Raw genomic sequence first — 14,224 nt, 5'->3', positions numbered from 1 at the left:
CTCCATTATACACTTTTCATGTTTTACAAGTGTACCTTCAATTTCATTGAACATTTGTCAATGTATGAGCACCATTCCTTAATCAGATCCTCATCCATATCCTCCAGTGGTGGCCGCCGCAAATCTTAAGGGGAGGGGGCAGGGGGTGGTTCTTGGGGGGAGGAGATTAATAAAAAAGAATTTAAAAAAAAGTACTATTCTCTACCCTGCCGCCGCTGCTTCGCTCCTCTGCTCTTCTGGTGTCCCAGCAGTTCCCGGGACACCAGCACAGGCTCCCCATGCAATCCGTGTGCTGCTCTCTGTGCTAAACCTAGCATGAGATCATTGGTCCGTGCAGTTACTCCAACCCGGCAGTCGGATTGGAGAAACCTAAGTGTGCAAACCTAAGGCCGAACTAATACGGCCGGCCAAACACACATGCGCACATATGTGCACTCCACCCCCTCTCATCCACAGCAGCCATTTCCTATAAAAGCAATGTCATTTCTCGCTTTCCTTCAGCAACTAAACCAACTACATTCTATATCATTTGGAGCATAGTGACATCCATTTTGTATGCATTAGTTTCACTGTAAGATCATTTTCCCTCAAACAAGATTCATTTAAAGTCTTATTTTGAATATCATTAGCATTTCTCACTAAGAGATCAAGAATACATTTCAGTAATTTCACAAAGTCGAAAGTTCAAGAGATAATTTGCAAAAATAAAATACCATCATCAAATCCTAACTACACAATAATAATTAACAGCAATTCATCAAAATACATAGTTAACATCCCACAAATACATCAATTAAAATTATAGAAACATTAAAGGTTTTTAAAAATTCCAAGAAAAGCCTAAATAGTTTCAGGGCACATAAAAAAAATAGAATCAGTCTAACAATTTCTTTCTGATTAGTCATGACGCATTTAGGAACTTAGATATGGTCACCATAGTCATGGATGAGGAATCTCTTTTGCAAATCCTAAGTGCTTGTACTCGGTCTGTTAGACTCAGAAAACGGCATAGGGGTACAATCCACCTGGCGCAGGGTTGATATTTTTAGGACAAAAACAGCATATGTTCCTCCGTTTCATTCAACAAGAGGTATACTTAGCACCGAGTAGACCCTGGCTTGGCAGAGTCCCACAATGAAGAAGAAGCAGCAATTAGGAGAGTGCAATACCTGAACTGTAAAAACGATGTGCTAGCATGCTCAGTTCAAATGTAATTTAAACATTCCTCTGCCTTAGGCATGGATTTGTGCAATAAAAATCATCTAGTGAGGTGACCTGTGCCAGGGCAGCAACTTTTTCCCAGACACTAGAATTTTATGACAAGACCAGAGGCTCATATTATGCTTATCTTTTCTTGCTTTTAATCTAGTAACAGCCACAGTCAAGAAACATTAAACCAATCCCAAGGGCAAGCGAACAAGCAGCCAATGGGAAAAAACTGAATATATAATGCACCAATCAGACACAGGCAGCCATGTAAGGTATACCAATTTTGACCGCACGCAGCCCTCTTTTCTTGCTGCTCTCAGTCAAGATAAGTATATTTTCAGCTACACGCTAAATGTTATCTTTATATTGTGTTGTGTTTGTTAGTTTAATGCGTATTTAATGTATTTTTTATGTTTTTGCTTGCTCTTCTTTGTGTTCGTGACGTTGTACTGAAGTTTTCAGGCTCCCCCCTCGTTACCTCTTGGTGTGGGCCATAATGGCTCCTGGCTACCGCGCATGTCTGGTTAGTGATGCACTTCCTCCTTTCATCTTTCTCTCAGTGTGTCGGCTGTGCGTTCTTTCGTCACGCCTTCCTGAGTTATTTTACAGCTCCCAGAGGGCCCCTTGCTTACGGCTCCCCTTTGGTGTGGTAGCCTCTCCGGAATAAATTTCTAGCATTTCCTGTGAGGGCGCTGCCTTTCCTTCAGCCTATCACGCTTCTCTTTATGCTTCTCTTCATCATCTACAGTAGTTTGCCCCTCTCTTCCTGACTGAAACCTCCTCCCATAAAAATCCCCTTACTTTTTTTAACCCTTTCCTTACCAAAATTTATTTTTCTTCATTTTTCAATAAAACTAATGACAGCGAAAATAAGTTTAAAAGCAATTTAAATAAATGTATTCACTCCTCTGTCATTAAGGTGTTGTCAGCCTCAATGAGCAAGGTTTCCAAGCAATTTGAGAATACCGTATCATCTTTTATGTGACAATCTAACCTGGTCCTATCTGCGGGGGAAAGCAGAAAGTGCAAAGCCACAGTGGTTTCTCAAAATACCCAATTTAAGTCTAATTCTGCACTTTTGGATGGTGAGTCTTCCTCACAATTGATAGAGGACGATGTTCCTCACAGGCCTTCTAATCAGGAGGGGAAAACTTCAAGCATTAAAAGTAAGTCTAAAACCAAACACTTACTATCTCCTGCCCAAAAGATTGTGATTTCCACTGTAAAAGATACAGATGAAATTCTGCATGATCCTTATTCAGATGATGATGCGGATGACATACATAGCTCTGATTTCTGGTCTGGACCTCTTCCTAAAAAACAAACATTTTCTCCCTTGGTTGATCCTTTTGATTCCAAAACTATTCTAGACTCAGGTGGCAATCCTATGTTTGACCTCAAACTGATCCACCGTCCTAACTCCACGAAGTGGCTACCCTCAGACTTCGTGGGAGATTATATTAATGCAAAACTACACATGCCATTGGACAAGCAAGTCAGTTCTAAGCTCCATTCCGAATGCCCCAGACCTTCTTTACCTCTACATATAACTTCTACTCCCATTATTGACCCCTCTATGATTACTTTCTGTACCAAATTCGGAAAAGACCCTCGTAAAGGGGTTGGGAAAGCTTGATCTGTCTGCCAAGATAAAATGTTGGATATCGCTGGTCCACTATCCCGCATTTTCGACATGGCAGAAATAGCAAGACTGGAGAATAACTCTGTTGATCCAGAGGAATTATCTTTATGGGTTCAGTGAGCTTTCTGTCTTTTAGGAAATGTGAACTTGGCCATAACACACAAGAGGTCCAAAGGGTTACTTCTTAAGCTGGATTCGAAATTAGCCAACCTAGCTGTTAAGGAGACAGGGCCTAAAGCTGATGGTTTATTGTTTGGAGATTCCTTCATCAAAGAACTCAGCAAGTACGTCACTACTTTTGCATCCCTGAACAAGGCTCAACAGTCTCTTAAAAAAGTATTCAGCAATCGTGTTTTTGCCAGGGCCGGTAGAGGAAGGAGTCGCTTTGCCAGATCTCAAGGCTACAGAGGCTCCTCCCAACAAGAATATTGTCCACAATTTGACCCCCAAAGAACAAGAGGCTTCAGAGGTCGAAATCAGCGGAACTTAAGATCCCAACACACCGCATGTAAGTGTCGCTTTTGGCCATCTTTCCGTAGGGGGTTGCTTAAAACTTTTTCTCCACAGATGGAAAAACATCACTTCCATCCATGGGTTCTAAATACAGTTCAGGGCTACTCCATAGAACTCTACCGAAAATCTTTTGAAACGTCTCTTCCCTCCCCACTAACGTTCGCCACGAATATGTCCTCTCTAATTTCACAAGAAATGAAAACACTCCTTCACAAACACGCAATTCAAACACCCATCGACATCCAACAGGGTTCTTAAATTCTATCTATCTGGTTCAAAAGAAGAACAGAAAAATGAGGCCGGTCATAAATTTCAAACAGGTCAACCTAGCTGTGGTGTATCAACACCATCTCAGAGATGCTTTACTTCAGAATGATTGGATGCTACAACTCAACCTCCAAGACTCTTACCTCACTATTCCTATTCATCATCAAACAGAAAATGTTTACAATTTCAGTAGCAGAATCAAACTTATCAATTCTCCTATCTTTCTTTTGGTCTATCATCAGCCCCATGGTGTTTTACCAAATTAATGAAACCTGTGGTGGCTCATCTCAAATTAATAATCTATCTGGACGACATCCTCTCAATGAGTCAAAATCTTCATACTCATCACAAACAAATCCAATATACTCTTATCTCTCCCTCAGGTCTCTTGCAAGGATTGTAACTCTGCTTTCTTCGTCAATTCAAGCAATTTTTCCAGGTCCTCTCCACTATCGGGCCCTTCAGAGATTGAAAATTCACCACCTCCGCAAGGGTCTTGCTTACTCAGATTACATCCCCCTGCATCAAGAATCCCGTATAGAGCTTCAGTGGTTGCTAGATCACCTGGACGCTTGGAACAGCAAGATTTTCTTTGCGTCAGCCCCAGATCTTGTGTTAGAATCCAATGCAAGCCTAACAGGTTGGGGCACAAGATGTGGACAGGTATCGACTGGAAGTACATGGTCTCCACAGGAGTCTTCATTGCACATCAATTGTTTAGAGATGCTTGCAGTCTCCTTTGCAATCAAAAGGTTTGCAAAGAACAAGGTTCAGTGTTCTATCTTTCTATCTCTCTACTTGCCAACTTTCTGGCTTTTCATGCCAGTTCAGGCAAATCTTATAGAACAATCAACCTCTTTCGTTCAGCCATTTCTATAAATCACCTTTTCATTAACGGCAAGCCTGTCAGTGAACACCATCTTATATGCTGTCTGTTAAAGGGAGTATAATTTTCTAATATCCCTATTCCTATATACAGTGAATTATCGGATGTTAACCTCATTTTACAGTTGTTTTTGTCCTGGCCTGATAAGATTCGTTCTCTCTCAAAATGCTTTTGGCTAAATTAACAATGTTATTATGTTTGATTTCTATAATACGACTTTCAGATGTAAAGGTTTTAGATATTTCAGCGTATCATTTCACTCCTAAAGGTATTCTTTTCAATGTAACTGTGTTTTGGAAATTGCCTAAAATATTATGAAAGTAGAACTTTCCATCTCAGAACGTCCTCTGTTACCCAACTCCTCGTATCCTTCAGAAAACCCCACAAACCAGTTTTGTCTCGCACTCTAGCTCGATGGGTTAAATGGGTTATGTCCCTAGCGGGTATCAATACCTCTAAATTTGGATCCCATTCTTCCCAGGGGGCCATGGCTTCCAAAGCCTTTTGTGCAGGTTCCCATTTAGAGGACATTCTGAGATTGGCTGATTGGTCAAAATGATTCTATATTTTGCACCTTATATTGCAAACCTATTAATACAGCATTGTCTGTGGTTATTGATATGCTTTAAACAAGCATAATATGAGCCTCCAGTTTTGTCATAGAATGTAGATTTTACAAGTAAATTATAAAAGAAAGTCTTCATTTTAATAAAGACACAGGGGCAAGTATTGTCCCGCCTCAGGATTTCATTGACTGTGTTTATTTCTCTCTTTCCCTCCCTTAGTCTGAGAAAATGCAACATTGTCTTCCACCTAACAAACTTCATTGCAGTGCTTCTCCAGACTGGAGTTTCCTCACGGCGGCTGTTTCTCCCCAGGACCCTTGTCCTCAATTTCCAGACAGAATTGTTAAAGATTTCCACTTGGACTGGATTCAAGACTTTGGCCCTCATTATGAAGTAGGCGGTCTGGGCCGCCATGCCAGTGGTGGCTAGAAATCCCTCCATCCGGCATGGCGGCCCAGACGGCCACATAATGAAGACATTGAGGGCCACCATAGGCGGCCCTCCTCCACCGCCAGGCTGCCTCCGGTGGACGGCATCATTATCCGACAGGGCAGCGGTGCTGCCCCTGGGTAATGATCCCAATTCCCTCAGCCTTTCCCTGGCGGAAGGGGTGCCCACTTGGCATGGGCAGTGCAGGGGCCCCTGTGCAGTGCCCCATCACGCAGGTCGGACAGTGATATGCGCGACTGATGCAGCTGCACCCGCCACACAGAGGCATTGACGGCGGCTCCATGTAGAGCCGCCAGCAATGTCCCGGCCAGGCATTCTGCTGGGCCGGCGGGCGGAAACAATGTTTCCGACCGCCAGCCCAGCAGAATGTTTATAATACGTCCGGCAGGGTTCCAGGGGGGCTGGGGTTCAACAGAAACACCGCCAGCATGAACACGGCGGTGTTAACCGCTGCGTTCATAATGACCCCCTTTGTCTCTCTAGTTTTAGCTGTTGCCATTATTGCATGTATTTTACCAATGTTTAATATTTTCTCATGACTATTCTCGCACAAGAAAAGAGGGATGCTTGCGGTCAAGAATGGTATACCTTACCTGGCTGCCTGTGTCTGATCGGTGCATTATATATTCTGGTTGTTTCCCATTGACTGCTTGTTCACTTGCCCTTGTGTTTGGTTTAATGTCTCTTGACTGTGGCTGCTATTTGATTAAAAGCAAGAAAAGATAAGCATTATACTCGCCTCTGTGTCTTTAATAAAATTAAGACTTTCTTTCATAATTTAGTTGGAAAATCTACATTTACAACCGCACCTACAGTTACCTTTCTAGATGATGGGTCTTCCCAAAAGTTGGCTAGACCTAACTCATACAATGTTTTTTTAATATAAAACAGCCACTTAAACTTTTTAGTGGAATGTAAGTAAATAACATCAATGAAGCCTTCTCTGTAGGTACGTAGTTCTCCAGTGCCCCACATTCATACCCAAAAAAGTAATGGACTTAGATCCAAGGTTCCAAAGGTGGAAGTGGAAATGGGATGGGGAAATCGAAGAGGGAGCTTTAGCCAGATGGAACCAGAATTTGAATGGAAGAACTGGATATGGTATCTATAGAAATTCCTTTACCAGAACCTAGACTGGTCTCCTCGCCCAGTTTTACCCCTTTGTGGATGAAAAACCTATTATGGAATAAAGGTAGTCCAAACCTGGAAAAGGGGGTTGATTTGGCTTGGTCTATGGATAATGTGGGTACAAGTGTAAACTCTGTAAGGGCTACCTCCCACCCCCACAGCCATCTGTGGGACAGGACATTTCTGCTGCTTCTTCCTTGTCCATGCTAGATGTGATGTTCTTAATGCAAAAACTCTTACAAGGAATTTTAGACGTCCTGATGGTAAATAATGATCTGGAAAAGGCCCAAAAGGATCAATTACAGGTGACTGTAGTGAAAATAAAACAAATTAACAATTGTATGCCCTCCTTAGTTCAACCCATAGGAGAAGGTAAGGAACGGGTGGTATGTGAACCTGCAGAGGTTGAGAGACTATGAACCAAATAAAGACGAATGTCCCCTGTCTGTATATAATTCAAAACAGCCGATGTTGATACTAAAAAAAGACAGTGGGTATATCGGGACAGCAAGGGCTATATCCCATGCACAAGAGGAATATATAAAATAAGAAGGGTAACCTGTAAGCTACCAAAGGAAAAAATTACGTCCAGCAGGTTGACAACTCAAGGAAAATAGATATCAGAGCTGGGGAGATCGATGAAAATGCTTCACATGGTATAAGGATTATAGAAAATGGGTAAAACTTATCACAATGAAATGCAGTGCAGTTCTCAAAGTCTCTCTGAGGGCGGGTGCTCACTAGCAGAGATAGGCAGAAGAGTAAACCGGGTATTTAGGAGATATGGGGAATACTATGGAGAAACATGAGCATGGATCTATTTGGAGGGAGCAGGTCATCAACAATAAACAGGAGGGATGAAAGTGAGTGAAACCCAAATAAGCAGAGCCCAAATCTAGTAGGTACAAATAGAATGGACAATCAGTGGGTTTTATTGGAACCTCAGCAAGGCTGTGATAGTAGGAAAAGGTTCAGGAAGATTAACCCTTTGAATTGCTCCCATCTTCCTTACATGCTTGCTAAGTGCGCAAGTCTGTGTGAAATATCATCAGAGGATACAAAGCAGGTATGATTTGCATTAAGTAAGAATGAAAGAAGTGACAAAGGTGCAGTTTTATTCAGAAATGGTAAAATTGGCATTGGTGAGAGTGGAGTGATAGAGCGCCTGGTCCTTAGTAAGTAAATTTACAAGGGGACGCATATAGGTCGATGAACCTTTTGATTCGCATGGGTATCCTAGCTATGTAGGAATCGAGGACCATCAATAATCAAATACACAGATCAATAACCATTACGCAAATCATTAATCAACCATTAATAGCATCTACATTTCATGAATGACCACAACTCAAGAAACAATTTAGCAATTTTATGTCCCTGTTGGTTACAATACTAATCCATGAGATTAATTCAACTTTATTCAATCAACTCTGGATTAATTCATTAGTGACCACCAATAACATAATCTAATCATAACTTGTGAAAACATACATTCTAATGCTTCAGCATAAGCCAACAAAGATGAATATGTCACCATCAGTAGCAGAGTTCAGCAAATCAGTCCGTCAATCAATTGTCACTGTATATGTCAAAGTCTTAACGTCTTAGCAAAGAAACCTCACCTAACCCAAATTAGCACTAGCATGTGGGACTTCATGCAAAAACAATTTAGAACACGAATTTGGAAAAACATCTAGCTAAGAGGAACTATATAAAACAGCGCAGTTGGTACCTAGAAAGAAAAGGCACAAAAGGTAATTCAGTCACATTGTCATAGCTAACTATCCACGGTATGGATCGGCAACAAAGTCAGTCTTCGTCTTCAGGTCATTGATCAGCATCACATCAAGCTCTCAAGAGCATGCGCCCAATGACAGAATCTCGAATCTCTTCTTTCCAATATTGCATAAATTTCAGAATAATGTCTCTCATCCGACATCTGCACCTAACATCTCTTTCAAGTTAGTATTACACAGTTCTCAAGGTGTCGATTGGTTCACTGTACGATGTCCTCATCATCCGGCTCATCAGGTATTGCATCTTCTTCTCCAGGCAGTGTCTCTATTGTTCTAGTATTGCGAAAGTACATCTTGTCTGCTTTACACAGTCCTTGATAAAATTTTGATTCCCTCATCTCCTGTTCGTCGGTTCATCGCAGAAAATTCTAGCTAAGCAGACTTTATTAAACAACGAGCAATTCAGGGTCATTTCAGCACATTAGCTTCTCTACATTGCATGATTATTCAGCTTCTGCATGAGACCTGGCAAATCTAGGCCACAACTTCGGCTAAGTTAGTGCTACAATATAATGTAAAACATACGTTATATATCTCAATATGACATACTACTACATCATTATTACGCATTTTCAACATTTCACATATTTTTTGTCACTTTTAATAATATTCATGAATCTTGGTGACATTTTCAAACGTGCGCATTCATTTTCTATGTTATTTATTTCTAAATTTTTCTTATTATTTAAAATGCTTAAACACTCATTAATATTTCTAATTAACATATCTGCTTGAGCAGGAGGAAGAGATTTTGAGGGAAGGTATAAGGTTTGTACATGTGAGTGAGATAGAGGAGAAAGAACAGAAGGGCTATAAATCTGTTGACTAATGATGCAGGGCTGAGTGATGTTCTGAACGCAGAATGATTATAGCAGTAGAATTGTTGTAAATAAAAGGGAAGGGAGCCTGCAGATTCCAAGTGACAATTCAAAGTGGGCTGCCAACTGCCTAGAAACAAGAAATCGTTTTGAGTGCTTATCGGATTCTATTCTGAGTTTTGAAGATAGCTTAAAGGGGGGTACGAGTGATCTGGACTAGGTGTTTGGCTCTTTTCACAGCCTGGCAATTCCATCTTGGAATATAGGTGAGTATAGAAAATTGTCAAACCAAGAATCTTTTAAAGAAATGTTGGCCCGCAATATGACTTTGGCGGTCTACAACGTAGACCGCCGAAGTCCCGCCAGCCACAAGACCGCAAGTGATGGCGGTCATCCGACTGCCATATTATGACTGCTGGGGGCTCTCTGCCAAAATTTGGGTGGAGAGGCGCCAGCAGCCATACTAGCGGTTGGCGGTGCTGTGGAGGCTGCTTCGCTGGCACCCCCACGTCAACACAACACCACCACGCCTATTACAACTTAATAGTAGGCATGGCGGTGTTGTGTTGGCAGGGCGCTGGCAGCAGAGCAAGCGTCATGGACCCCGTGCCCTCCCAGACGACCACCTTGACCACCAGGGGAGGGTTATGGGGGTGTCGAGTGTTGTGTGAGTGAATGAGGGTGTGTGTTTGTGTGAAGGGAGGGGGGTGTCGTGTGTGTTTATGTGCGTGTGTATGCAAGTGTATGTGTGCGTGTGTGAATGCGTGTATGCGGGGTAGGGGAATGTTGGAATGGGGATTGGGGTGGAGGGTGTTGGAATGGGGGTGAGGGGTGTCACAGCTTGGGGGGTGGGGGGCTTCAGATGGGGTCGGGGTGGGGGGAGGGTCCTACATGGAGGGGTGTTTAGGGAGTCCTGCAGTGGTGACAGGAATGAGCATTCCTGTCACCAGTATCATTATCATTACCGCCAAGGAATACGTGGCGGGGCCGCCGCCACGGAATACCTGTCCGTAAGGATGCACAAAATACTGTGGGCTGTGTTAGGTGGACCGCCGGGTCGAAGGTGGTCTACCTTCTGCAGGCAGTCCTACCACTCTGGCGGTACAGGCGGTGAACTGGCTGCAACACAGACAGTTCGCTACCAATGTCAAAATATGGCGGTCCTGCGCCGCCACGCTGTCGGCGGTCTGGCTGCCAGCGCTGGCGTGGTGGTGCAGGACCGCTAGGGTCAGAATGACCCCCTATGTGTTTTCAGGAGAAATGGATGTGCGAAGAGCCTGAACCAGTAGATGGATTTTTAATGTCAAAAACTGCTGAACAGCAGAATTCAGGTTACCCGTCGGATGGGCTGTTCACTCTAATTTCAACCCAGGTGGCAAATAAAGTGACCTCTTTAAGGGTAAAAAGTAGATGGATCTTGGTGGGTCAGGTAGGGCTATATAGTAAAAATAGGGAAATGGATATATAATAATTATTAATACATACATTCTGCCACCAAATGCAGAAGATTATGGAATTCAGCTAGGCTTGTTGGAAGAAGATCCAGAACAGATAAGTACAGAATATCCAACTCAGCTGATTGTCCTTTTAGGGGACTTTAACCATAAATTAAACCCACAATCCAGTAATCCAGTCTAGATTTGTTATTTATTTTCTAGGTGCCCTCGGCAAGCTTCCCAAATGTTTGTTGTCCAGCGTGTGATGTAGCACTTGCAATGTTTCTAGCTTCAATAGGGCTGTTCAGTGTAAATGGTTGGATCCCTACAGATCGCCCAGCTATTCAAACCTATCAATATGGAAATCAGGAATGCCCAATTGACTGTGTTTTCATTAATGCATGGCCTTTTTCCTCTTTAGAGGGGTTTAAGTGTTGTACACAGAGGTTAGCGATCACTGGTGTCTACACCTAGTGCTAAATATGGCAATTAAGCAAAGCAAGGGTAAAAGATATCCTGATGCAAGTTGAGTACCCTAGATGTCTTATCACTGAATTTCTGATGCACACTAAAAGGCCCCTAATGATTTTATACAGGTGCAGAGTGAAGGAGATTCCCAAGGTTTTTTTGACATGGCATTATGGGGTACTGGCTTAGGTTGTTAACTGTTTGAGGGTGAATTTCAAAATCAAAAGGAAGAAGATAAAAAGGGAGCTGGCTACACAGACAAAGAGGAATGGTTGATTTGGCAAGGAATTTGAGAGCTTAAAACAAAAAATAAGAAAACGGGACTGATCTTTTTTAGAAAAAGTATGACCAGGAGTTAAGTAGCAACCTGAGCATGGTAAAAATTGAATACAAGAATAGGCTAAAAATAAGGAAAACATAGTATACTAAGAAAAACTGGCAAAATATGATCCAGGTAGTTAAAATAAAGAATATCAGAAACTTTTTCCAGTTAGTACAGGAAGGAAGTGGGTCAAGATAAATGAGATTTTTGGTAGAAGATAATTTGGTTAACAAAAGTATTTGACAATGACAAAGATAAACTAAACAAAATGTTTAGTGAATAATGGAATTGTGCAGTATTTTACAGCTAAGAGGATAAAACACACCACCCCGGCCCTAAAGCTAACAAAGACCGCTGGCACGGACAATATACCTGCAGCCATAATAAAAAAATAATAATGCAAACTAGTGGGCAAGCTTTTATTATGTAATATTTCAAAAGGTCTTGGCTTTCAGACATTCCCAGAAATTATTGTCTGATCAGCCTAATGAATGTAGGAGAGAAGTTTTTTTAAAAAAATGCTGTGCCTGCTAAAAGATTAGGTGGAAGAAAATAATATAGTGCCAGTTGGGCAAGGTGGGTTCAAAGAAGGCCACTCAACTCAGGAGCACTGTTTTAGTTAGTTGACAGTATCAAGGAAACTGACAGACCTTAGGGGGAATCTGATCTGTTGTTTTGTTGACTTTTGTACTGCCTTTCATTTGGTGAACTGCATCTTATTGTGTAAAACTTTGATAAGCCTTGGAATTCATGAAGACCTACCTAAGATTCTTCAGGAGTTACATAGCCAGAACGGGGCGCAGGTGATAATAGACATGGCAGGCACATTATCTAGGAAGATGCAAATTAAAAATGGCCTACATCAGGGCTGCGTGTTGGTCTCTTTATTATTTTCTTTATTTTTAGCAGACCTGCCGAACACCCTAAAAGAAGCAAAATGCTTATGCCCCAAGATGATTAGTTTGCATGTTCCATGTTTGTTATATGCAGATGACTTGGTGATAATGGATATGGCGGAAGTATGCCTGCAAAGGAAACTGGATGTCTTCCATAAATATTGTCTCTAAGAAGCTTACAGTAAACTTTGATAAGACAAAGATTATGGTGCTAGGGAAAGAAAATGTAAAGTACAACTGGTCGCTGAGAGGGAATAAGTTGGACGTAGTGAAAAACTACAAATACCAAGGGATGATTTTTGATATAAAGTTAAACTGGAAAGAACATATAGAATTGTTAAAAGCTACAACATTGTTCTCAGTAGGGGGACCACATCAGTTTAATAAGAAATATGGGGGGCCCTCCCTGTTATGAAGATAGGAGGGTAAAATCATTAATTATAGATGACCTTGGTATGTATAAATGTGATATGAATACAAAATGTAATGGGGCACATATTTTATTGGATTGCCATTGGTTTTTAAATGTGTGTAAAAAGATTTTGAAACCAATTGAAAACAAGCATTTAATATATTAATGGATATGAGATTCCTGGACGTTACTTGTCCAATTAAGAGATTTTTAATTGCAGTTAAGAGTGTCCTAAAATATTTTGAAGCTTATTAAAATAGACTATGATAGTCGGTAGAATGAACATTTTGTAAGTAGAGCAATTTTATTCATGGGGTTTTATTTCTCATTCTTAAATTGTATTTATTGTATATGTCATGAGAGGATTGTTTTTATGATGGTTTTAACAGTCTATGGTCTAAATAAACATAACTGATTGGCCCCTGCTCTATGGTTTATGAGGTGCAAGCGTTTGGCGATCTGTGTGTTCCAGGATCCAGGGTCAACCAAACGGATCCCCAGATAATCAAATTCCCTAACCCTTTCCAATGCTTCATTTACAGCACCCTTTGGTGTTTTCTTCCTAGAAGATGTCATCTGTTTTGTTTTAGAAACACTGATTTCGAGACCATATTCAAGGTAGAAGACATTAAATTTGTCCACAGGATTTTAGAGTCCCATCCTAATTGTAGCCAAGTGAACGGTATCATCGGCAAAGAACAGTGTGGGAACTTTCTGACCTGCAAGAATGGGGGAATCATTAACACATTCAGCCAGAAACTTAACACAGCTTTTAAAATAAAGGAGAAAAAGAGTTGCAGCCAGGACACAGCCCTGGCACACTCCCTTGTCAACAGGAATCACCTGTGTTAATTCTTCTTTTGTGCCACTTCGAATCTTAGCAAAAGTTTCCTCATGGAGTTGCATGATAAGGTTTTGGAAATCACATGCCATTCCTATCCAGCGTAGAACCTTCCATAGCTTCTTTCTGGGTAACAGGTCAAAGGCCGCACAAAGGTCAATAAATGCTGTGAAAAGTTCACCACCTCTAATATCCAGAGTCTTCCACTTAACCTTAAGGAACTGTAAGGCTCGATCAATGGTGACAGTCTTAGATCTAAATCCTGCCTGTAGGTTCAATAGGTTGTGGTTATCATCGATCCAGTCCAAGAGTCTCTCTAGAACTTGTTTACATAAAGGCCCTCATTCCAACCTTGGCGCCCGCCAAGGTTGGACCACCGAGCGGCCGCCTATGCGGCCACAATCCCACCAGCCGCATTACGGCATCCCCGCTGGCCCAGCGGGAATGTCGGCCGTAACATTGGAGCCGGCTCCTAATGGAGCCGGCGGTGTTGCAGCCGTGCGAAGGGTGCAGCTGCACCCGTCGCGCTTTTCACTGTCTGCTGTGCAGACAGTGAAAAGCAGGGTGGGGCTGT

The 14,224-nt window shown here is 41.8% G+C and overlaps 1 protein-coding gene and 1 long non-coding RNA gene across 2 annotated transcripts in view; one reads left to right on the top strand and one right to left on the bottom strand.

Moving 5' to 3' along the window:
* Positions 1-14,224, top strand: part of SNED1 (sushi, nidogen and EGF like domains 1) — a 2,603,997-nt gene that overhangs the window by 1,546,630 nt on the left and 1,043,143 nt on the right. The gene's annotated exons all lie outside the window — the stretch shown is intronic.
* LOC138265710 (uncharacterized) overlaps positions 1-14,224 on the bottom strand; it is a 185,218-nt gene that overhangs the window by 30,337 nt on the left and 140,657 nt on the right. The window lies entirely within an intron of this gene.

This window comes from Pleurodeles waltl, chromosome 11 (genome assembly GCF_031143425.1).
Source record: "Pleurodeles waltl isolate 20211129_DDA chromosome 11, aPleWal1.hap1.20221129, whole genome shotgun sequence".
NCBI classification, from domain to species: Eukaryota; Metazoa; Chordata; class Amphibia; order Caudata; family Salamandridae; genus Pleurodeles; species Pleurodeles waltl.
This window is presented reverse-complemented; position numbering and strand designations above follow the sequence as displayed.